Source organism: Xiphophorus hellerii, chromosome 23 (genome assembly GCF_003331165.1).
Source record: "Xiphophorus hellerii strain 12219 chromosome 23, Xiphophorus_hellerii-4.1, whole genome shotgun sequence".
In the NCBI taxonomy this organism is placed as follows: Eukaryota; Metazoa; Chordata; class Actinopteri; order Cyprinodontiformes; family Poeciliidae; genus Xiphophorus; species Xiphophorus hellerii.
Window position 1 is genome coordinate 7831369 of NC_045694.1, and position 24774 is coordinate 7856142.

Consider the following 24774-nt stretch of genomic DNA (forward strand, 5'->3'; position numbering starts at 1 on the left):
AACTTTTGGTCTGAACTGTACGTCTTAATGTATTTGGTTTTGTATGTTTTATGCTGCTGTCTTGGCCAGGTCACTCTTAGAAAAAAGGTTTTAATCTCTTGTTTTTTTTTTTCTTGTTAATTACATGACTTTGCCTCTCCTACAAAGCATTATCACAGGAAGGTAAAGTTAAAAAAAACAAAAAAAGCTAGAATAAGAGTGTGTACACAAAAGGCAAAATTATAGCATAAGAAAATATACTTTGCACCTATTAAGAATAGTATAGTCAGATAGGAGGATTTAAAAATTATATAGAATGTGTCTCTACGTGTAGAAAAAGAACCAAAAACAAAGTAGGTAATAAAATAAGTTAGAAAATAAGGAGTAAACCATTTATACCATTGGGTGCACAAAAGCCTTTTCTGTTGTGCCAGCACCACAGTTAGAAGGGTTTTTGTTAAATTCTGCTGCTTTTCTCAGGACTAGATGTAATAAGATGCCAGCAGGTGAGCTATAGATAGCTCTGGTCCCTTTTCCATACATTCAAGTCACAACAGAGTCATGATGAAAGCAGGTCTTAACTACATAGGTACTAAGATTTGGGTTTGATATGCATTTCTAAAATTATCTTTACCTTTGTGTCTTTATGAAAAATAGTTAATTAAGGGCAATGCATCATTTCCAGAAATTTCTACAATCCAAAGAAAAAACTGGTTAGTATTTCAAAACTATATTCTGTGATGTTAAGCAAAATGTTGAATTACACAAAAACAATAAAGAAAGTGTGGAACATGTGTAGAAAGCATTGTTGTTGTTACATCTGAAGAGAAAGCGAATGTTGGTGACCATATCATTTACAACTAATAGTGTATTGTTTATGTATGCATACTCCTACAAATTAACCCCAAAACCCCACTAAACCCTGGTTAATATCCAATCACAGTTTTCTGTCAGAAACACAACATGATGGTCTGCTGTGGATAAACAGTTCCTGCCACATAGCATAAAATGATGCTTTCCTCCAAAACTATTGACTTCTGTTCTAAAGGGATTGGGAACCTTAGAGCACATTACTATCATGAACAAAGACATTTTAAATGAAAATCTAGTTGACTCTTCCAGTAAATGGGTATTTTTGCAGAAAAATTATCCAAAATATATGGCAGAATAAAGAGACACAAAAATTAACTATTTTCCATACTTATTTTAGCCTCCAGACAAATTCTAAAAGAAACTTGTATGAAGTGAAGAGTATTAAACATATTAGGGGATTGAGTTACACCAGTCATTGGATTTTTCTAAATTATCCGATGTTTAATTTTGGCACTGGAATAATAAACTTACTTATTTAAGGGGGGCAACAAATGTCGAGGATGCTGCATGCAACATGCATGAACAGCCTTCTTGTCAGCAGGTCAGGACACCATAAATAGTGTCACGTAGGGGTGAAATATGAAGAGTTATGTGTTTGAGCGGGACGTGACCTTTACTGTTTGGTCCATATGATATCGCTCAAAGAGCCGCAAAGCTTCAGTCTCAATCCCGCCTCTCTCAACCTGAATACCATTCTCAGGTTATCTTTATTCTTCTCAGCAAGTGACAACCTCAGGAAAAAAAGTTATTTAGTCTTTCCTTTTACGTGAATGAAGGTGGATTCTATAAAGCAGCTCTGTGAGTTGAAAACATTTTTTTTTTTCTGTGTCTCTTGTTCTTTCTTACTTCCTCGCTTCCTTTCTTCCTTCCAGCTACATCTCCCCACTCACTTAAACAGGCTCACACAGAGGCCACAGGGAACTCCAAGTTTCCATTCATGCTTCTCATTATCAGGGCATGTCGGTACTTTATGGGGTAGTGTAAACCCCTGAATTACTGCACTTTAAAACGCATCCTGACACTATTATGTGACCGTGCTGATGGAGGGACCTTTCATTGCTGGACCCACGACCTAAAATCGCAGACGACAAAAGAGCATGACTTGTTAATTATTTTTAATGGCCGGATAAAAATGATTACGAAGTAGGGCAGGATGCACAAATGGCAGAGGGCATGTCATAAAGCGACTGGCTGTCTCTGAAGAAAAACTAACTTATGTTTTAGTGAGGAAATGTGAACATGCTCCATAAAGGAGATCAGACAATTGGGTCAATTTATAAAACACTCTGTAGCTTTTCTGGTTAGAAAAACTGGAACAACTGGGCTGCAGTTTACTATTTATTAATATGGATATTGTTTCTTCTTTTATGATACAATAAACATCAGAAATCAACTCAGTTATAGCAGAGAATATTACCACAAAGTTTATAAAGTCACTTTAAATGTAAAAAAATACAAGTTACTATAAATATTAATTTAAAATGTAGTTTAAAATTAATTGCATCCAATAGTAAAATGACTACTCCTACTTAATTTGAATAACATAGAGCTGGTTAGGTGATGAAAAAATCACTTCGAGTTCACAAAATAATATATACAGCTACAAGGGTAATAAATCAACAATTTAAAGCTCTATGTCAAGAAAATTGTTGCTCAATAATTTTCTTGGTCGAAAATTGTAGAATTGAATAGAATGTAATAGAAAGCAGACACAAGGCACAAGAGAAAAACACAATAAATGCAAAAAAATTAAATATATGCAATAAAAATACATATAAAACAAAATCAACATGCACATCATCAAAAATCTTTTAAATGTGAGTATTTTATTCAAACATCTAAGTGATATTAATTCATGGATGTTTCAGGTTGATCATTTATAAACTGGTTTTTATTCAATTTACCGAACGATGAACTCTACATTCAATTTCACTTCTGATCAAGATACGTTAAGAACATTTACAATAAATGTAACTTTTACTGTAGTAGCACAATAACACGCCAAAGAGTTTAGAAAGGGTCAACCATTTATATGATAAAAATAAAATAACATAATATTTTTAAATCACCACGCTACATTTATTGACACCCCTATCAGTGTAGTAGGAACTTTTCATTAATAGTCCATGACTTAATGTTTCCCAGAGATATAAAAATGCCATGACACAGAAACACATTTTTCTTATCCACTCTTCACAATGGGAAAGACAAGAGAGCATGTCATCTAAGTAAGGCAGATGTACGTCAACCTTATTAAGTCCAATAATGGCTAATAGAAAATAGTTACTATCTCAATTTGTCCATATCAATAGTAAGAACAATAATTAAACATTTCAAAACAACTGAAACACTCATCCTTAGATGATAAAGGTTGGCATCTCAGGATTTTAAAGACTGAATCTCATTTCTTAAGAGTTATTCCCTCCCCAACTTGTAACTCATCAGTTAACACAGTTTGTTTGAAAGCAGATGACGTATCTTAAGATTCAAAGAACTGGGAGAATATTGGTTACCAGTCTGATTGTATGGGTGGGAATGTACTTTTTTTTTACAAAGCATTTATTTCTTTTATTTTAGTTTCGTTAGAAACAGGGAAATAAAATTTTGTATTTACAATTTTTTAGGGGTTTGGGTAAATACTACATAGCCTCTTTGTAGCAATCGTAAAGTCTGTCCTGTTTTTAATACTGTTTGTTATTTTGGTTTGCTAAACAATAGCTCACAGTCATACCACACATAACATGCAAACACCTAACATGACAGTGGTAATTAGTAACACAGGAAATATTTACATTTGTTCTGTTCAATAAGTACATCTCCTTCCCCTTCGTTTCCAAGAGGGAAGCTGAAAAATCTCAGTTTTTAAAGGGCTAGGAAAGCTGTTACCCTTTGCCCTCAACCTTTTCTGCAAAGCTGGGTCACCCTATCCGTTAGAAACCTGGAGTTAATAGCTCAGAATGAGGGGCAAGGGTTGAAAAGTGATTCAGTAACACCAATTTGCTTTAAAGCTTTTGTACATATCTTTAACGGAGGTGCCAATAATTACAGACGGTTTGGGAAAAAATAATGTGATCCTGTACCTCTGCATGTTCATCCTTGAAAATATGTGACTTGTGCAACAATTTTTCTGTTTAATCTCTATATTCAGCTCAATGCAGTTGTACACCTCTGTCTCAGTTTACGCGTGCGATGCAGGCGCATCATCTGAGAGGCACAGCTCAGGCTGCACCGAGCCGCCGGTCGGCATGAGTAGTGACAATAAAGGGTGGCAGGCCAGTCAAAACATGCCCCGTTCTTCCAGGCTGGGCCAAAGTGTTGCTGAAGAGGCTCTTTTGAGGCACCCTTAATGTGGTAAAGTGATCTCCTCCACAATGGGACACTCCAAGAGGCCATCCCTGACAAACCAGGGGAAAAGCAAACACCCTCCGCACTCGCTCGCTCTCAGCCTCGTCTTAATTTTCACATTTACTTAAATCATGGGTTTAGTTTCAGTTCAACTCACTTTATTTATATAGCTCAGTTTCGCAACAAATGTCGTCTCATGGCACTTTACAAAAAATAATTTTAATTCAATCGCATTCCAATTAATCCTAGTTATCAAACAGTACATTAAGCTCAATTAATTATTGAAAATGGATTAAAATGTTTCTGTGTAAGGAAATCCAGCAGATTGAACTGACACATTGACTTGCAGAATTCACTCCTCCTAGACGAGAACATAGTGATAATCGCTTGTTTTGCGACGTTGGCTTTACAACAATCCTTCATACCGAGCATGCATGTAGCGACAGTGGAGAGGAATAGTTGCAGAAATTCATATTGAACAAAGATTTAGAACTTAATCCCAGGTCTAGCTGATATTCTGGATGCAGCTTAGAACATTTTAGGATCTTTTTAACCCTTCAACTTGAATATCTTAATAGATATAATGTATAACGAAGTGGTGAATCCAACTAGTTAAACAAGGTAACCCCCTTGTTCTGAACTTGGGAAAAAAAAGCTTGTGACTTTGTGAGGAAGCAGTCTGAATGGAACAGGCCTGGGTTGAGAAAAAGCCACAGTGCCCAGAACACAACAGCAGAGCCCAGTTGGCCCCCTGACAATCTGGCTGACAATACCAGAAGACTTAGCACTCACTTTTTACAAGGGCTGCCTCAAATTGCTTCTCTCTTTCTCTTTCGATGGAGCCCACAAAGGAGAGAGTGGCGAACTGAAACAGAACTTTATTTGAGGTTGAAGCCAGACGTAGTCCGTAATAAGTACGGCTCGCCCCGATCCAAATAAATATCCGCCATCAAAAGACAGAGCCTGAAACACCCATCTGACCATTCTGGCTAACTCTTCTTAAAGCTTCCAAAGTGAAATCGAAGTTTGGGCTCAGCTCAGATGAAAAAGGGGATTTCTTTTCTTCTTTCACACTCCATTCTAACTCTTCCTCCTTTCTCTATTTACTTCTTCTTCTTGTCTGTTGAAACATGTGGTCAGCTGTTATGCTTCCATGTGGTCAGATGATCAAAGCCGGGGAGCAGCAGTAATTGTCCCCCGCTGAAGCCCTGCCCTGGCTGGGATCAGGATCCCAGCAGGTGGGGGGGGGGGGGGGGGACAGCCATGAGAACGGAGGGAGAGGGTGGAGGAACGCAAGAGGCCCTGCCTGGCAGAAATAAAGACTTCCTAAGGATTGCTCTCTGACAACAGAGCCCCAAAGGGAGAGTGAAAAATGAAGCCTCCACACATTCGAAGCGCTTTTTCACTAAGGGAAAGGGGCCGCCATTGGGGTGAACATTGGTGAGAGAGGGCAAGATGTAAAGCATAAGAGAATAGGATTATAATATTTGCTCAGAGCAAGGAGGAACAATCCCAAACCCTTTTCACAGTGTCCTTAGATCTGGTCTGTGTCGAATTCTTGTTTTTTTATGCTTCATGAAATATGGATGCTGTTTATTTCACCTGTTGACCCCGGCTTTTCTGCTCAAACACCTTCTTAGCTATCACTAGCAAAATAAACTAGAAAAACTACAGAAATAAATTTGGCAAGCTTTCTTGTAAAACACACAAAAACATGAGCCCCTGACATTGGGGTAAACACGGGAAAGCTAGCTCTTTCCTCTCACGAGCATGCCAACAAACACACTATTACCATACACAAACAAAATCACACACACCGAGGTGGGGAAAGACCACGCATACCTTGGCCCGTCGGTGTTTACCTGGAGACCAGAGGGAGCTGTGAATGCTCACAAGTCTGCCTACTTTGCATGTATGTGAGAGCCCGCAAAACACTTCTCACTGCTGTCCGTCATTTTGATTGCCCAGCATGACTCCTCAGCCCCAAACCTCCAAACGCCCCCCTCCCCGCTGCACCTCCCCAGCCAGATGGCTATTTTTTAACTGTCTGTGGGCTCCTGCACCTCTGCTCCACCACACTAAATCCCCGAGATGGCTGGGTGGAGAAGAGGGGTTTGGAGCTGTGCATGGACAAATGGTACGGAGGTAGCAGAGCAAATAAAACGGATTAAGAAGAGTCTTTTCACAGATACTTCAAAACTATTTCGGCGCTGAGCCATGAATCCTTCCCCACACACACACACCCCCACACACACACCGAGACGCCCCACCATCAGAAGGAAAGATCAGACAGACACTCACAAAGAAATGTCCAAAGTAAAGCGGCCTTGTCTTTGGTCAATACAAAATGTAAAAAATGAGCTTAGAGAGAAATACAAAAATTAGAGATGCACAAAAAAAAATTAAATCAGCGACTCCTCAAAACGAGATGAATTTAACACACGTCTGGTCCTGATGGATAAACAGACACTGAAAAAATTATTATTTTTCCCCAACAGTAAAAGCACCATATAAAGGCGCTTCCAGGTCACTGTGACTAGGACACTCTTCAGAGTGGAAGTTGTTAGTGAATGAATCCAGAAAACGTAGAAACAGTTGAGGTCAAAATTAGTCACACCCCTTTAATTCAGATTTTAAATAAATGTATTCAACCAAGTGGTTTGTTTCTTGTTGGAAATGAAACAGGGATATTTCAAAAGTTAATTAAATAATGTCAAAAAAATATTGGTTTTGGAAAAATATTTAAATGTTAAACATTGCAACATTAAAATGATTTATATGCTTATCAATAATCAACTCTTTGGGATTCCTTTCCTGTAATTGCTCACTAACAGTCTTAGAAAGTATTTTTTCCATCAACCTAAACTTTACCTTTTAGATTCTTTTATCAGATTCAACTGAGGACTTTGGCTAGGCCACTACAAAACGTCATTACTTCCAGTCAGAAGACATTTTTCTATGAAATTAAAAGATTACTATAAAACCAGAGGACACACTGTTAAAATGTTATTGAAGTTATAACTTTTATGTATTCTAAAGGTAGGCTTTTGATTTAGAAATGCTGGCAAGCCCTGGAAATTTAAGGTACGATTTTATTTCCTCCACAGGGGGAACACACAGAGACAGCTGTTCATTGTTAGCACTGCTAACAATACTAATCATCTTATGTTAATGGGACAAGCTAAAAGGTCAACTCTGTTACTCTGCCTTTGTTTTGAAATAAAAAATAAGTTTAAAGCAACTTTTCTCTCACACATACATAAAATGTTGCCTTTGCTGCTAATGTGTTCGGCTGAAGATGAGGCTGCTGTATAGCTGGAATGCTAAATAAATATTAAGATGGACACTGCTTTTATTTATTTTTTAATGAATCTTAAAGAAAAAAATCAAGAGTATTTGTACAGATACCTCTCTTACATGACTGGAATAGTTTTTAAAAAAGTACAAAAAGAAGAAGAGTTGGCTACAGTTAGTAAAATCTGTGTTTAGATATCGACCAAAAAATTCTGACTGGTGCATCTTAGCAAGCAATCCATTTATTAAAATACATGGTGAAGCTAGAAATTCTGGTTTTAATTTTCTGTGCATATGCTGGTGGGCCAGCGTTTGAAAATAACGGTACGCTCACGCCATACGGCAACAGCAGACGTCCCTCGGCACATTAGTGCCCTTCAGAGTGACATCATGAAAATAGCCATGACATTTTTCACACTAACAGCGCATGAGACGAGATATGAAGCCGATGCACGTTTCCAAAGTGCAGAATGACTCATTCATCCCCCACATACGTTTGGGAACTGTCATTTTCACAACAGCTCTGTTTAAAGCAAGTGACATTGATTGAGTGCTCCGAACCGTCTTAAAGAAGTTTAAACAGTGCAGTTTTTGTCTTTACAGAACAAATCGAGCAACTTAAACTGCATGTTGTAAAAATGTTCAACTGTAAAGGGTAATACAGCCTGAGTGTTAGTACAGAGCTTTAGCAGAGGTGATATGAAGGAAATCCAAATGTCACCTCTTGGCTCCATCCAGCCAAAGGTTAGATTCTTGACTCCCCGCTGTCTCCTGTCATTAGGTTCCTTAGCAACGGACTGCAGGCTATAATTAGCGTAGCAAAATTAAGATTTCCATTTTGTTAACACAAAAAACACTTATCTGAAAAGTGTCACATGTTCTCTGAAAGAAATTCTAACGACGTTCACTGAAATACAAGTGATGTTTTTCTTTTCTTTTTTTTAATTATTTTTAAGACTCGGCATGCTACGGCTGTCAGCTCTGAGTGAGATACACAAGTGCAGCTGTTCTGAAGCCCAGTTAATGAAAAACCAGAAGATCGAGCATGATATCACCCTGTGAGCATCTGTCAAGTGATATCCTCATATGTTCGCATTATACTAATTTTCAAAACTGTAAATGTACGCTTTACAAAATTTTTAAGAAATTGACTTGGCTGATTTGCAGTCATATAATTCTCTGTACATTTGTCTGATTCATTTGCAAAACTCCTAAAAAAAGTCACAAAGAAGTAGTGGGGTACCTCTTTTAAATATGTAATAAACCACTAATATATGCAAGAAAACAAAGCATAAATACTAACTGCATATACATGTATCTTAATCAGCAAATGCATCCCCCATAAATGCACCTGCCATCATTTTAACCTGTAATGTACAGTTGCATCCCATAACCAGTGAGCATCTAGTTATGAGTTAAAGTGGAGGTCAGACACACCAGCTCCTGCTAACATGTTACCAGGCAGCAACGACAAGGTCAACAGGATCATATAATTAGCAAGGGTGACAAAAGACCCAGCGGGATCCCAACCAGCACCCCCCACTTCCCCAAGCAGAAGAGAACATCAGCCGCCCCGTCAGCTGCTGCCAGCCTTTTGTACATGTACATAGTCAGTTCTATTTAGTATGAACTACAAAAAAAAATGTTTAAATATTTCATATTGAAATTCTCAGTAAAAACTGTTAAAGGACCTGAAATAAAGTACAAAAATCTTAATAATTTAACTAAGTTTCTATTTATGAACAACTTTTGTCAATCCAGATGAGTAAATACATTCTTTTTTACCTGCTTTGCTATTACTGGATGTGAAAATCATCTGTTTTTCAGGTTTGAGCTTTTAATACGACACATTTGGTCCATTGGACTAAGGCTAGAAGCTTCTGACTAAAATGCTGGAAATGTTGAGAGTTTGTTATGCAAACTATCACTATGGAAGAGATCTATACAATGCCCCCCGGCCCATTTCAGGACTTGCATATTTTTCAGTGGAAAGTAAATCTAAATTATTCCAGGAAAATCAGCCTATTTGATTTGTCCATAGAGCACATCTAAAATGTTCTAAAGAAAATACAGCTTGGGACGCAGAAATACCTGTGTGCATTGCTACTTGACATGATTTTGGCTGGTGTGTGCAAAGCAGCCAATCCGGGAGCGCCATTTATTTTCCTTGGGACTGACTGGCTGTAATCTCATAAGCAAAGATAGGGAAAACTGTAGACAATAGCTTCTGCTGTAGTGCTAAGATGGTTTCCACTGCACCTATTAATGCATATTAAGGTATATTTGTTGTTTTAAACTATTAAGAGAGGGAGTTATAAGTATTTTTAGAGGGGTCTCAAGTATTAACTTGTGGGTGGCTGTGTTCCCTGATCCCAAATGACAGAATAATACGTGAGATAATCTTTTGTAAGAAGAAGAAACTTTTTTCAAGGCCAGAAGTTTGCATATAGCTAATAACACTATTAAGCCCATAGGAGGATGCCATAGGTTGTAATCTTCTTATAGGTTAATTCACAACATTTAATTTAACTAGAGGAATGTCAGTGGGTGTGTTTTAAGGCAAGGACTAAAACGCAACACTTCGATGTCGTGGAAAAAGCAAAGAAAATCAGCCCAGGTTTACATAACAATGTCAAGACAGGGAAACAAACTTTGTTGCATTTTGGTCTCTTGTTTACACGGAAACAGTGCAGTAGCTGGGTAAAAATTCAAAGGTTTGACAACAGGCTCCAAAGTGAAACTTTTTAGTGTAGTGTCAAAGTAAAATCTGTTAATTTATGCCCATTACATAAACTACTAAACTTTCTCTAGATCAGAAAGTTCACACAGTTTCAAAGCCTCCTCACTGACATGGCATGAACACTTAATCGTTTCCGGTGCTTTTTACGATTTCATTAGCCCACAGAGCATCTTAATTCCGTTGCTATGTAAATGAAATGTTTTACGGATACGCAATAAACGACGTTTTTTAAAATGTGTCATGGAAACAGGACACAAACGAGTCTTCTAAATGGATAATGATCCAAAGCAAACCACCAAATTAGCTGCATGTTGATTAAGGCAACGTTTTGTAGTTTCTATCACAAAGGTCTGATCTCAGTCCCACAACAAACACGGTCAGTACTTTAAAAGTGTGTGTGAGGATACCAAAAATGTTTTACAAAAGTCATGCTGCTTAAGGGCAATGCAAACAGATGTAAACTTCTGACTGATTCATATTTTTGATGTGCTCAGTGAGAGATTTATTTTTAATTTGAAAGAGTTTTTGCCTCACAAACACCTCAAAATCCAAAAAAAGAGAAAACACTCTCAGTTCCTACAAAAGAAAAACACTCCAACTGCATGCAGTATTTTCCACACAACAAAGATTACTCATCTCTGTGTTTTATCCATTTGCTGCCGAGTGAAAGACCCTGGAAGCTGAAGACACTGTAACAGAGTTAAGTGTCTGTGAGAATGGCAGCGCTGTTAATTAGACAACTTCCCTTGATGGTTCTCCACCTCAGCTTTGATATGTAGAGGAGTACAGTAGTACTGATTGCAGAGCCATGCAAATGCTCTCATACCCACACAACGCTGTAGCAGCAGCAGGAAAATAAAAAGATTTACAGACCTCAAACAAAAAAAGACAAGTCTCATGAGTCTTTCAAAGGGTTTGTGTGTGAATGCCTGCGTGTCTTAGGAGGAGATTTATTGAAATCACAAGTTGTTATATGGAGTCTCCTATTCCCTTAACTATCACTGGATCCCCCTGTCACTGCCTTCCATCCATCCATTCAGACAGAGCAGTTCATTATTTAGAACATTAAAAATGTAATAACAACAACAATCCCAATGACAGCTGTGTCTTACCACGCAGGAGGCCACAGATGAAATGGTAGGACAGACTGGTCATTATTTCACTGCCTTTACAGTCTGTGCTTTCTGTCTTCTTTAGCTCAAGGCATGAGAACAAAAATATGAGCAATGAGCACATGGGTGTGCAGGTTTTGTAGAAGGAAATTCAGCATTTGAAGAATACAAAGCGACAAAGAATAATAAAAAATAAAACTCAGTTGAAAGCAGGAGTTATTTCAGAATAATTTGTGTATAACAAGTCATGTGAATGCGCGACAGAAATGATAAAAACAGATGGCCGCTCATCCTGAGCTCGAGTCTGCTTTCTGTTCAAACACAGTTGTTTCTTTTCTCTGTTGCTTGAGATGGGAGACTGGTTTGTAAGCAACTTGATGCATTCGGCTGGGTTTTCTTCGAACCAACTGACTTCAGATGTGTTGTTCTATAATTAGGATCCCATTGGACCAGGTTAACTTGAATCTGACTCTCATGTAATTTGATTGGTTTAGCAGTGAATTGATGTTGATTTTAACCTGAAATTTGATCTGTATAATTTGACATGTAATTCAACCTGCTTGTGTAGTAAAGAGCCTTGATATGGCATTTATTCTAATTTGGCATTATTAAACTAAATTGAACTGAACTGAACTGAAAGGTTAAAATTTACCTGTCATTCAGAGAACTTCAAGAAAAGAGTCAGAAATGACTGTTTAGTCTGAGAAAACTTTACAAGTTTTAGAATAATAAGTCATTGATGAACTTAATTTATATATTTTATAATGAATCAGGTGCAGATATTTTCTCTCCTCTCCTGGTTTGGCAAGCATTAAAATGAGGTTAAAAAAAAAAATGTACCAAGCAGAGTCACAATATTTTTTTTATTTTGTGTGTAATTCTTCTTCTTGTTTACTTACTGTAACATCAATTTCCCCTCAGGACTCAAATACACCTGAGCATAGAGTTGATCTGGATTTGAATTTTAAAAAAGAACTGGTTTGAACTGAACTGAATTGAATGTGTTGCAAACTATAGTGGAAGAAAAAATGTATCACTCTTTCATAAAAAAATTGAGTTCTAAAATCTCCATGGCCCAATTGGAGATTTGGGCCATGGTAATTACTTCACTCATCTAGTTTATTGAAAAAAATCCAGTCACAAACATCCAGGCAACTCTGAAAAGAATTAACTAAATATTTCAGATTGCTCAAACTGCATGGTGCCATTTAAATTCAAAATTTGTTTGTCTTTTATGTTTTTTTCCTACCATAAATAAGCAGTGAGTTGAATGTTAGCACCTCACTAATGGTTTCCCTTTTGGTGCCCAATAAGAGTCCAGTGATTAGGTTCACACGTTGCAGTCACACGTCACCTTGTGTCACCACATACTGGTCACACAAAGAAAGACAGAGAGTAACCGAGGAGAAAATACCTGGACACAGCAAGTCAACAAAATAAATCAATGAATGAGAAAGAAATGAAGGAAATAAAAAATATTCAGTAAATAATTATTTTAAGGAGAAGTGATGTGGCCAATACATTCAGCATGAAAAAGGTTGATATAAGAACATTTATGCATCTGCAATGGAAATATGTGCTGTTTTCCTTTTCTTTTTATTTGGAGCATAAGTTTGCTGATTAAGTCTTTGTAATATAAGCAGCAATGCACACTTTTGTTTTGTATTCTGGCTAATAGGTGAAAACAAATATGCAGGCTATTTTCAGTCATCAGGTAAATCTGAAGCAAACATTTGAAATTCTGTGGAACATCAAACGCCTATCGGCCATATTTCCATTATGTGGTCTGGATTTTAAAAAAACGAAATCCTTTTTCACACCTGGAGACCAGAAAATGTCTGGAGAGTCAGGTCAGGACCTCAGTTAAGCACACAAGAGTCGGGACAGAATCCATGACAGGATTTCCTGTGGAAATCGGAGTGCTTTGTGTGCAGCTCACTGAGGCAGGTGAGGGTGGATGAATACATATCTCTAACCATGAGCCTTTTCATGTTTTTATAGCAAAACATGTTGCATTAAAAATATACAACCGGAGAAAAAAATGTGCAAATCAGTGTAAAGCAATAAGAAGCAACATTTTATCAGTCAGTGTCTGAACATGTACCAAGATATTATGTTTTATTTAAACGTTAAAAGAATATCTATTGGGAGGTTGCAAAGTACAAGATAATTAATTACTACATATCTGTATCTACATGAAGACATTCTCACATAAAAATATCTTTAATAGCTCTAATAAGGAGTTATGGTGGACCTGATCCATAAACAAAACAGTCTTACAGAATATTTTTTACTTAAATACAGTTTATTTCACTTAAATCTGGGAAACTTCAATAGAAGTAAAAACAACTATATGTTTGTATGACTGATGATGAGAAGATTGCTAGTAGCGTTAAAATGTATTCGAAAACAAGAAAATTGGTGTTTAATCCTTCACAGCACCATACTACATAGTCTCTGATGATGTTTTTTAGTTGTTTATGTGATAAAGTTGGTTTGGTCAGATGAGACTAAACCTGGTTTTTGTTGTTAAAAATGCACACTGTACCCAAACACCAGATCTCAACTGGAAAACGTGGTGGCAGCATCATGCTTTGGGGATTCTGTTAGTGGGTAGATGTAGGAACTTAAATTAGTTATTGCTCTGATTGGCGCATTCAGACATGTAGCTAAATCATTTCATCAATTTCCTGACCCATACATTTCAACAAACATCTGCTTTACTTGATGTTATGTTCTCTTGTCTTTCCCAATTCAGAGTAGCTAGAAAAACTTAACTCATCATATTTATTTTGCAACTGGAAGTCATGGATTACTATTCCCAGATTCTCCTAATTGAAAACATTTTTTTTCTAACATTTTTTAATAAAGGTCTTCAAATTAAAGGTTGAACTGTTTATATTTTCAGTGAGATGATATTCCAATGGAGCAAGAGGATCTTGCAAATCTTTAGCAAAGGTATAAATAAATATTTAGTAAACACTGGTAAACAAGTCAAAAAAGAGTTCAAACACTACGATAATAAGAGGAAGTCTGGCACTGATGTGATATGATACCTCTTTCCATTAGCATGACATGTGTGCAGTATTTAATTAGCAGTAATCCAATTTAGGAATGCAGCTTCCTGTCATGAAAGGTGCAAGAGGGCAAAACAAACAGCTCACAAGACAGTAAAACACCAAAGAAGAAGACTTTAGCCTACAAGGGGGACAAACTCTGTGACCTTACAGTCAGGGTGAGCTTCAATCCACTCCTCAAGTGTGACTTTACCTCTGGGAGCTGCTTCATGTTTGAGCTGCTTTGGCTTTGTCAGATCTGAGAAAGAGTTTTAGCCTGTTATTAAAGCCGAGAAAAGAAGAAGGGAGAAATACAAAAGGGGGATGGGGTATTGATGGGATGAAAGAACAAAACAGAACAGACATGGAGGATCAGTGAAAAGCCAATTTTAGTCCTAAAAAATATCTAATCTTATCTTACTTTTATCACATCTTGCCTGAAGGTGTCATTAAGGTAAGTTTTTTTTAAAAGACAATGTGTTTTCAAGGGAGATCAAAAAATATGGCGACCATGCATTTTCTAACTGGAGGTCCACCACACACAATGAAGATTGTGCTAGCAGGCTATTATGATGGCAATCTCTATCTCTCATCAAAGCCTCTGCTTCCAAACCACACATGAGCCAAAGGTGTCAGCTTGTAAAGGCTCTTTCTCCAAAGCTCATCCAATCAGGCACGAATCATCATCCAAGCTCGCTATCCTGCCGACGAATACAATTCAGTATATACAGGATTTAGAACAATTGGTCTAAGGGGTACAACAGTTGGTTGATGCAGAAGGCATTGGCTTTTTTTTCTATTTTTGAGGAATAAATAAAGCTAAGTGGTCAAAATCGACTGATTGGAACACAGCAGAAAACCATGGCAACAGCCTCCTTCTTAAACAGTTTATGGACCCGGCGTTTGGGTAAAGACAGCCTTGCTCTAATCAGCTCATACCAACACCTCCACTGCCCAAACCTCCATGAATTTCTCAGGAACAGATGTGTCAGACCCTGTGCTGAGCTGCTGCAGTGTTGGAGCCAACAGGAATTGTGCTCCTCTAACAGAATATCTGCATTAATTATGTTGTAACCGGATGCAAGCGTGGATTAGGTTTTGATTTGTTTCAAAAGGCAGTCAGATCAAGAAAGTGTGATACTTTAATGATACTCCCAGTCTCCTGGGAATTTTTCTACACTTTTTTGAGCACCGAAATTAAAGTTTCACAATCTTGTTGTGGCACTTTAATGTTTCAGATCATCAAATTTTAATGTCAAAAACAACCCGAGTAAATACGCAACATAGTTTTCTAACGAGGATTTCCTGTATAAAAAGAAAAACCCTAAACCAAATTGCTGGTTGGGCCGGTCTTGGCGGTAACAACTACCTTCAAACATTTCCTGTAACTGGCATTTACTCCTTTACATCCATGTGAGGAATTTTGGTCCACTTTTCTTTTAGTCCTGCCACATTGGAGGGTTTTCACTACTGCCTGGCCTGAACTTTGACTAAGTCACTCCAAAGTTTTTATCTTTCATCATGGCAGGTAAATTAGGAGGTTGGAGTTAGTCTTGTTACTGGTGGTTTGCCAGCTTCGCACGCCTCAGTCGCCATGTCTTTGGGCAAGATCTGCAGTGCTTTAAATGTTGTTCTGGGTTCCTCTGGAAGCTCACGCATGAGTCAAAGATGAGCTCTAGGTGTTGTTTTGGACTTTATAAGTACATTCCCACAGAATGACGATGTCACAATCATGTTATTATTTATTTTTTACTTTCCACATAATAATTGTGTATATTTTTGCAACTAGACACATTTGAAAATGGTGAAATTTGACTTTCTTGTAAACATATAAGTGTAGTGGCCATCTTTCAGCCAACAAAAATCTGGTTATTTTCTCTGACGTCTCATTGTACTTCACTCTGTGCAGTCTTAACCCAAAGAAGTTAACTTACTAAAAAATCACATGGAAACCAGTTGCCTTACACCCTTCTAGCTTTTTTCCATAATGATGAAACTAAACAGGTTTATTTGTGTTAATTTAGAACCTCAGCACAACTGTATGCTGCAGTTTTTTAAACCGTAACTCTTTCAAACTGTTCTGGTATACCTTTATACCAGCAAATGGCCCATGTCTACTCTGCAGGTATGGTGTCGACCCTCATCATTTCTAAAAATATGAGGGCAAAAAGCTTGGTGGTAAAGTCCATCTGAGGTCAAGAGGAGTAATTTTGCAGCAATCAAGCCTCACTGTCGGGCGGCTTGCCAAGCTGTGGCGCTGGCTGGAGAGGTAGCGGTGCTGGATGGGTGAAGGGGAGGGCCTGGAGGGGCTGCCAGTGCAGATGCCCGCAGACAGACCGCCTTGCCTGAGAGCTGCCGGAGCCTCAGACAGCTCTCTCCATCACCCCCTCCAGCCCTCCCTTCCCTCCCATTGCCATCTGTGAAGCACACACACCCACACGCAAACACACTCAGAACCACGGCACCAGCAAAGAGGCAGAGGGACACTTAGCCACGTTAGCAGCCTCACTAAGACCGCTGTGCCGGGTAACTGCTGACATGCTTTAAAAAAGACTAAAGCGAGTGAGAGTTAGGAAAGATTTTGGCAGAGGAGAGATGGGATGGAGGAGGAGGAGGTTGAGTGGAGCTGCTGAGCCAGATGGCTGGTAAAAGCTAAACTAAGAACTGTAGAAGATTGAGATACAAGTCAGGTGAATTTTCTCTCTCAGGTTTTTATGACAGGTGGGCAGCGGAGAGCCGTCTGGGGTTGACGGTGCTGCCACGCGTTCAGCGTGCAGCGACTGTGTAGCATGTGCAGCCATGTGGATGGCGCAACTGTTTTTGAGTGTGAATATTTATGTGTGTCTGTTCTTCTGTTTCTGCATGTCCATATGGGCAGCATGTCCAAGTATGGCCACATTTTATTTACTCCTTAATGCATGTCTGTCTCCTGCATTGTTAGCTCTGGTGATTGAGCCTGACACTTGCTTCAACCGTAGTGTTGCTGTGACAAGTGTAATAACAGAGTTATACCTCTAAAAGGCAAAACTGTCACAGTGGAGGGCAGTTCCTGTTTATCAGGATTCTTAATGTGTCCTTTCTCCACTTCTCTGTGGCTTAATCTTACATTTCCTTCGCTGCCTTTCTATTTCACTTTATTTTTAACTCTCTAATTGAACACCAGGTTACAAAGGTCAAGGGAACGGATGATGATCAGCTTCTCAGAGCTTTTGCTGCTTTTTTTTGTATCCAACTTTGATGAAATGTAGGAGAACTTTTCTTCTTTTTTTAATCGTAATCAGGACTCAACCATCGAGATTGAGGATGAGGACATATTCATTCCTCAATGTTTTTACAGTAGGTACAGATTTTGTTTAGCAAACCACACAACTGAGCACTTCAAGATCAACACAACCCTAAAAAGGGAATTTTTGTACATCTTTATGCTCACGATTGCTGCTTACTTTACAATTACTAAAGTGGTTTTATACACCACTGAATCCTTTATTGTTGGTATTACGTGAGTTTGGAGGGTAATTAGGCAGAACTCTGCAGCAGAAGTATGATAGCTTGATTCATGTGGTAAAAGATTACTGTAAAAGCACAGGATCCAAAACACAATAAATGCACAAGAAAAAACTATGCAAGAGATATGAACAGTAATATTATGCAACTAAAGCAATAAATAAGACTAGAGCTTCTAGAGTGCAGATTACTACAAAATGCTCAATTTATGCAGTAGAGAGATTGCTTGGGTGTCAGGACACCTTACATATGTCAAAGCGTTACAGCTATACTATTACTCAGCGACATGAGTGTGCCCACATTTTTATGGAATAAAAAACAATACAAACAACAAAGAATTAATATTTCCCCTGCAAGAATTTTGAACGTTTGTCTTGCATTTTGTAAAATATGCCAAAATCTATTGAATAAATTGAACCTCAGGGCATCCATTTAGGGTCACGTTTGAGGTAAATCACTCAAATGCAGGCACAGGGCGAAGACTGGCAAGATGCAAACTGAACCAGTTTATGGAAATACATTTCTGAAACTGGGGAAACAAAAGGTTCAAACATTGAGTGGGGAACCAGTAAACATGACAGGATGTGCAGCAAGAGGATCTGACAATGACCAAAAGGAATAAAGTAGCAGGGGAATGAGTAACTCACTGAGGAGAGTGATTACAGAACTGAAGACAAATGAGGGGCTCCATATAAGATCCAACCAAAGTGACAACCTAAACTTAAGTGAGGAAAAATTTAACATAATACTGACATTTAGACTGAATTATGTCCAAAGTAAAAGCAGAGCTTCAATGATTTTGTGTTTTCATTGCTAAGAACAATTTAATTTATTAATTTTGCTCTCATAAAATGTATAATTTTATAGCAGTGGAGGCATAATTTTATATCATCCATCCTTTTTTTTACATATTTAATAACTTGGGTACTGAGGATGCTATTTAATTAAGCTTTATGATGGGAATCCTTTTAAATTCTGATAGAATAATTAAATTCCATCTGCTTTTCAGATAGATGTTGTCATTGCTTGATTCTCATCTTACAGTTTTTCTCAGTTGCTTTGCTGCATATCTCGAATCATCCTCAACATGTTTTATAAAGTGAATTTCTCAAAATAATTCAAACTGCAAAACACAATGAACTACCTCCAAAAGCCAGTCTCTTTCAAAAGTAAATTAAAGTAAATGTCAACGAATGTTGGTGCCATCAGATCAGAATGACATGTCCTTGTTTCATTGTGTTCAGATAAAACAATTGAATTGCTTTATCATTTTGTCAGTATAACAGTAACTCAGAAAGATGTTCTCTTGTAAATTATTGCTAACATTTTGATGACAATTATTGTAAGTACTGTACTATTTTTTGTACTGTAGTTATGTCATTGCGATACAGAAAGAAAAAAGCATGGAAGGCTTAAAGAAGAAAAAAACAAAAACAAAAGTAGAAGTTGGAACATAGGACAAAATCTCCTTAAATTTCCATCCCCATCAATTATCTTCTCTTGCAAAACAGCATGGAAATAATTGCTTAGTGTCTTATCCAGCCTCTGCAGACATATGCTGTTGAATAAGGAATCCTACTATGGATCTCGGAGAGGTCAATTTAGGTATCGACCACAGTGGCCTCCTTCTCTAAACACTTTCATCATTCAGATGCAAAGACAGGTTCTCTTTTTAAGCTGTTTCTGGTCCTTGTGAGAATATATGAACATTCACAAATAAAGAAAGCTCAAATAACCAATAGAAAAGGAGAAGTGTGCAACCAGGGTCAATATTTAGCACTATGCATAAAATGCTCCAGTTCTAAATGTGTGAGATAACATAAGCATATAATGTGTGCTAAAAAATAAATATCTAATATTTTGTTAGTTATACCACAGGGCTACTTGGTTGATAACCAGCGCTAACGGTCACAGCTGAAATCTGTTTTGTCTCAGTATTCTTTAGCATAAATAATCTAATGTATAGTAAAGGCGACATTTGACCTATATTTTGCAACCCACATTTGAGCCACAAAGCTGAATTTGATACCTTAAAATGCCAAACCATCCTGGATGTTTTAGACTTGTTGACAAAATTAGAGCGCCATCATCAGCGCTGAACTGATATCTCAGCTAAGACTAAATAATAACATTACATTGTTTCATGCTATGCTATGTAGATTGGAGATTATTTACTCAACTCAGCATGTCAAATGCTCAAAACGTAAAGTGAAATGAGTTTTTCTTTTATGGTTAATATTTCTCTGCCTTTTGGAGGGCACTCAAAGAGCACTACAATTTTATTTCCAGAGTTGTCTATGGATCTTTCAGTATGAAAAGGAGAAATAAAATGATACCCTGTAATGTACCCTGTCCAAGCTCAGCAGAACACTGTGAATCCCACATCCTTGGTCCCAATAAACATGCACTCTTTAGGATGAGAGAACATAAAAAGTGACACATATCATTCAAAGACATGATAAAACTAGTTGTACCACAAAATCCGCTTTACTTTATGTAGGACATGTTTTGTCAATAAGCAACCATGAACGTCAAGACATGAATTGATACAGCAAGAGTTTTTTGGGGTTGTGTTTCACATTGAGAAATCTTTAATCGACTGAGAATTATCTGAAGGAGATTGCAATCAACAATCTCGCCCTACTTAGAAAATCTCAGTATTTGGTGGATTTTTATTTTTTTTTTTATCGTAGCCTTATTTGTATTCAATAACAATCTAAAAAAAATAACCACTTTCATGCACAATATATTCCTTTGAGTCCATTTGTTGCCATTTTTCCTTACAATCAAATTCAGTTTGATGAAAATATGAAATTCCTGAACTCTAATAATTAAATCAATTAGATGAATATTTTTATTTTGATATAGCTTCAATCATGATTCACCAAAGAAAAATCTGTTTCACACAGATTTCAAAATATCAATGAATACATCCATCATTTCTTCTCAACTCATTACTGCAGTTTTATTGAAAATTACATATATTTGAGCACGAAGTTGCTATAAATCCTTAGTAAAGCACCTTATCATGAGAAATTGGCAATAAGTTATTGCATATTGATGCTTGAAGACTTTTTTAGAACAAGTCTTGAGCTTATAAAAGTGGGTAGCTGCTCCATCGATCTGGGACGGCGAGTCAAATTTTAGGTTAATAATTAATGATTAGTCTAGAAGAGGCAAATGCATTTTGTGATCACAGAGACAGAGCAGATTTGTCCATTGAGGATAAAAGTGCTCTTGCAGAAATGAGATGTGTAGGCACACCGATTCACATAGACACACACACACACACGCACGCACGCCCCCACACATTCATGTGGATACAGTTGCACTGGATCTAATCTGTAATGCATCCAATATGTGGAGCTATTGGCCGGCACTCTGGGAGGCAAAGCTTCATGGCACAGAGAACCTGCACGCTAGTCTACATCCAACTATCCAATCAGCATCTTGTCTGGCTCCAATGCCAGCGGACCAATCAAACGTCCCAGATGCAGCCCACTTCCCAACCCCCAACGCACATATTCACTGTAAATACACACCATTCCAGCTGTGATTTTTGGACACAATCCAAGTTGCCCGTCTCAGGAGTGGTGCAAAGTGGCATCGATGTATGTATTTATTTTTTGTTTGGAAAGGAACATTTTGGATTTCTCTTTTTTTTCTCACAGAGATAACAGCTGCCTCCACACAAAACAGAAATGAGGTGAACGCTGAAGAAGCGCTGATCACTGAGCAATGGAGTGACACAACAAAAGACAAACAAGAGAGAATTAGAGAAGAGGAGTGTGAAAGGAAACGTGACTAAGAGCTAGAGACAACCAGAGCAGTCATTCACATACAACCAGATCAGCCTGTATGATAAAGGAAGAGGATTACACTCTGGCTGAAAGACTTAGAAGTATCCTGAGTCCCCCTCTGACTCTCTGCCACTTCAACGAAGTCACCATGGACAATAGGACTGTCTGTTAGGCCAGAATCAAAAGAACAAAACTCAAACTAAAGGGCAGCGTAAGTGTTAGTATTGTGAATGGATTTTTTACAACCCAGACCAAATATAAAGGTCAAAGTATGTGGAAAATACCCAGGATTAAGGACATACCGAGCTTGGTAATGTTGCGATGTATACGTTTTTGTAGTTGTGACTCTCCTAAGATATATGACTTGATAGACAGGTGCCAGAGAAGTCCAGGAAGCCTTTAGCTAAGACGGTATCTGCTGGGATTAGGCACAAAAGAAAACTTGTATCAGTTTTTAAAAACACAAGAAACCCAAAATAAATATAGGCAGACTTTTTATAACAACCACTTTATGCAGATTAGAAGCACATATGAATTAAAGGAGGAATTTAGTTTCATCTGTGGATGGTTGATTCTTACAAAAAAGATAGTGATTATGACACCTAAGCAAAAAATAAATAAACAACCCATTGGGACTTCCTGCTTGTAGGTACATAACATATAACTGCAGGGAATGTGGGTACAATTTGTTGGGTATGAAACAACTGGGAATACAGAGGAATAAAATGGCAAAGAGACAAAATCATCAGCACGATTTGAATTTGGCACAAATGATATTGAGTAGTTCTACTGGAAACCAGTCAGAAATTCAGGCAACAGTTGATGCCACAGAGACAGAGTCAGATGCTAAAGTTGATCTTATAACACATCTGCACCCCAACAGCTTGGCCCTGATTGTCTTAAGGCTTTGCTGCAATGCAGCAAAGGACTTTAAGTTTAAAACTGCTGGATCTGTTATCAGTAATCCTTAAGTGTCCCAGCAGATAAAATGTGTTTGATCTCCTCCTCTTTTTCAAGGATTTCTGTCCAGTAATGCGTTTTAATCAAAAAGAGTTTGGATTAAAAATTCATAAACTTGTGCGTCACTTTCTTAGTTTTAATATTTTGTTAATTTTTTTAATTTCAACTTTAAATATATTTTGATTTATATTCAGAAACACATTTACAGAGAAACAGAATGAAAAGAAAAAAGGTTAGCTCTAATTATGGTCTTAATTTTTTTCCTGGTAGTTCTACTGATGACGGGAAATCTTTTTGGATTTATGCAGCGCAAACACTCCGCACATATATTCCCATCAGCACTCTGGGAAAATATGCTTAAAAACCTTTAAATTTAATTCATTTTTTTCATTGCAAGCATAATCTTGAACATTTTAGAGACATCCACACTTTTATTTGAGTAAATTCACTGAGTGGAGAAAAACTTTCTAATTAAGAAATGGTCAATTTTAACTAAATAATAGATATTTTTTTCCAAACCTCACTACAAGAGAACTGCAACAAGGATTGGCATCTTGGTCACTAAATCTCCCTGACGACCATTTACTTTGATCCCTGTGTCAAATAGCTGCTGGGATTTGATGTCCCCCAAAAACGCATCTTCTGCCCAACCATCACAAAGGTAAACATGTGAAGTTTGATAAACTGAGATGGGAATTTAACATATTCTTTGGTCAAATGAGATGAAATAACTTTTCAGCAGCAAAAACTCAAGGCAGGTCAAGTCTAAAACATTTAATAAATATGCTATGAAACCACATAATGTCCAGGGTAAAGAGGAGAACTCATAATGCTCTGGGCTTGTTTCTCTTCCACAGCATAATGGACTTTTTGAAAAATAAGAAGATTTTAAATAAAAACCTTGAGTCCTCTGCTAAAAACCTGAATATGCATTATATATACCTGTAGGTATATTATTTCAAAATAAACTTCTAAATCAACACTGTGGTTTGAGAGACACAAAGCATCCATAGTCCCCAATCCTGGATTTAATTGAAACACTTACATCCACTTATAGGTAAGATTAAATTTGTCCCTATTAGCAAAGTTCAAAATAGCATAGTGATTTTCCTGTCAAAGTTTTACTCAATGCAGCTAAACTGAACCCTCCAAAATCTAAAAATTGTTTGATCGACCTTCATATTAAAAGTTTAAACCAGTAATTTAAGTACCTGCAACACCTGCCCTAGTGCTAGACCCAGAAACATCTGTTTTCCTCCATGTAATCATGTGTGAGAAAAATATTTGCATGATTTTTGCATGATTTTTGCATGATTTTTTTTTTCTGCAGAAAAATGCCCAAATCTCACAGTTCAAAGACCTGTTAGAATAATCATAAGGGTAAAAGACATGGATTATTTCCAAGTTCCCCTGCGAGGTGGCAGTGAGCGTTGGTGTGTTTTCACTTCCCGCAGCAGCACATTGACAGTGATGCCTCTTTCTGATGACCTTAAATAGCTTATTGATTTCTGTAGAAGTGGGAATGAGCAGACAACTGTTCTCTCCCCCCCCCGCCCACCCCCATTTCTTTTTGGTGTTTTTTTTTCTCTTCTTTCAAGCCATTGGAAGTATTAGACTTGGTATTTCAGAGGTAAAAATAATTGTTGTTTACTCACTCTGGGTTGTGCAGAAAATAATAACAAGAACATTCACAAATAAAAAAAAACCTGTTGCTTTGGAGCATACCTGCTCTGTGTTAGCAGCTAAGTGCTGCAATGGAGAAGGGTCAAAGACATAATGCGTTATAATCTCCACGTGGACAACCTTCCCACCCAGCAGCGCTGCTACCGCTAACAAAGAGCGTGGCCTCATCCCTCAGCTGCCGCTTCCCCTCTCGTGCTTCCACCAGCAGACCTTGGACTTAAACTGCTCCATTGTCGTGGTGCCTATCGACTTGTTAGATGAATTCAGATTTCACATGTCAATTAAATGAGTGTTGCCCTGGTGATTAGAAGATCCCACTAATTGTTGCTCCCTCCTCCTCTTTCCTCTGCTTTTTTCTTTCTCTTCCTTCCCCTCCTCCTCTTGCTCCTGCTATTTTCCACATGGAGGAGCAGGGAATGGGGCTTTGT

At 37.7% G+C, this 24774-nt stretch overlaps 1 long non-coding RNA gene across 3 annotated transcripts in view; it reads right to left on the minus strand.

Moving 5' to 3' along the window:
- Nucleotides 1-24774, minus strand: part of LOC116714145 (uncharacterized) — a 132321-nt gene that overhangs the window by 90285 nt on the left and 17262 nt on the right. The gene's annotated exons all lie outside the window — the stretch shown is intronic.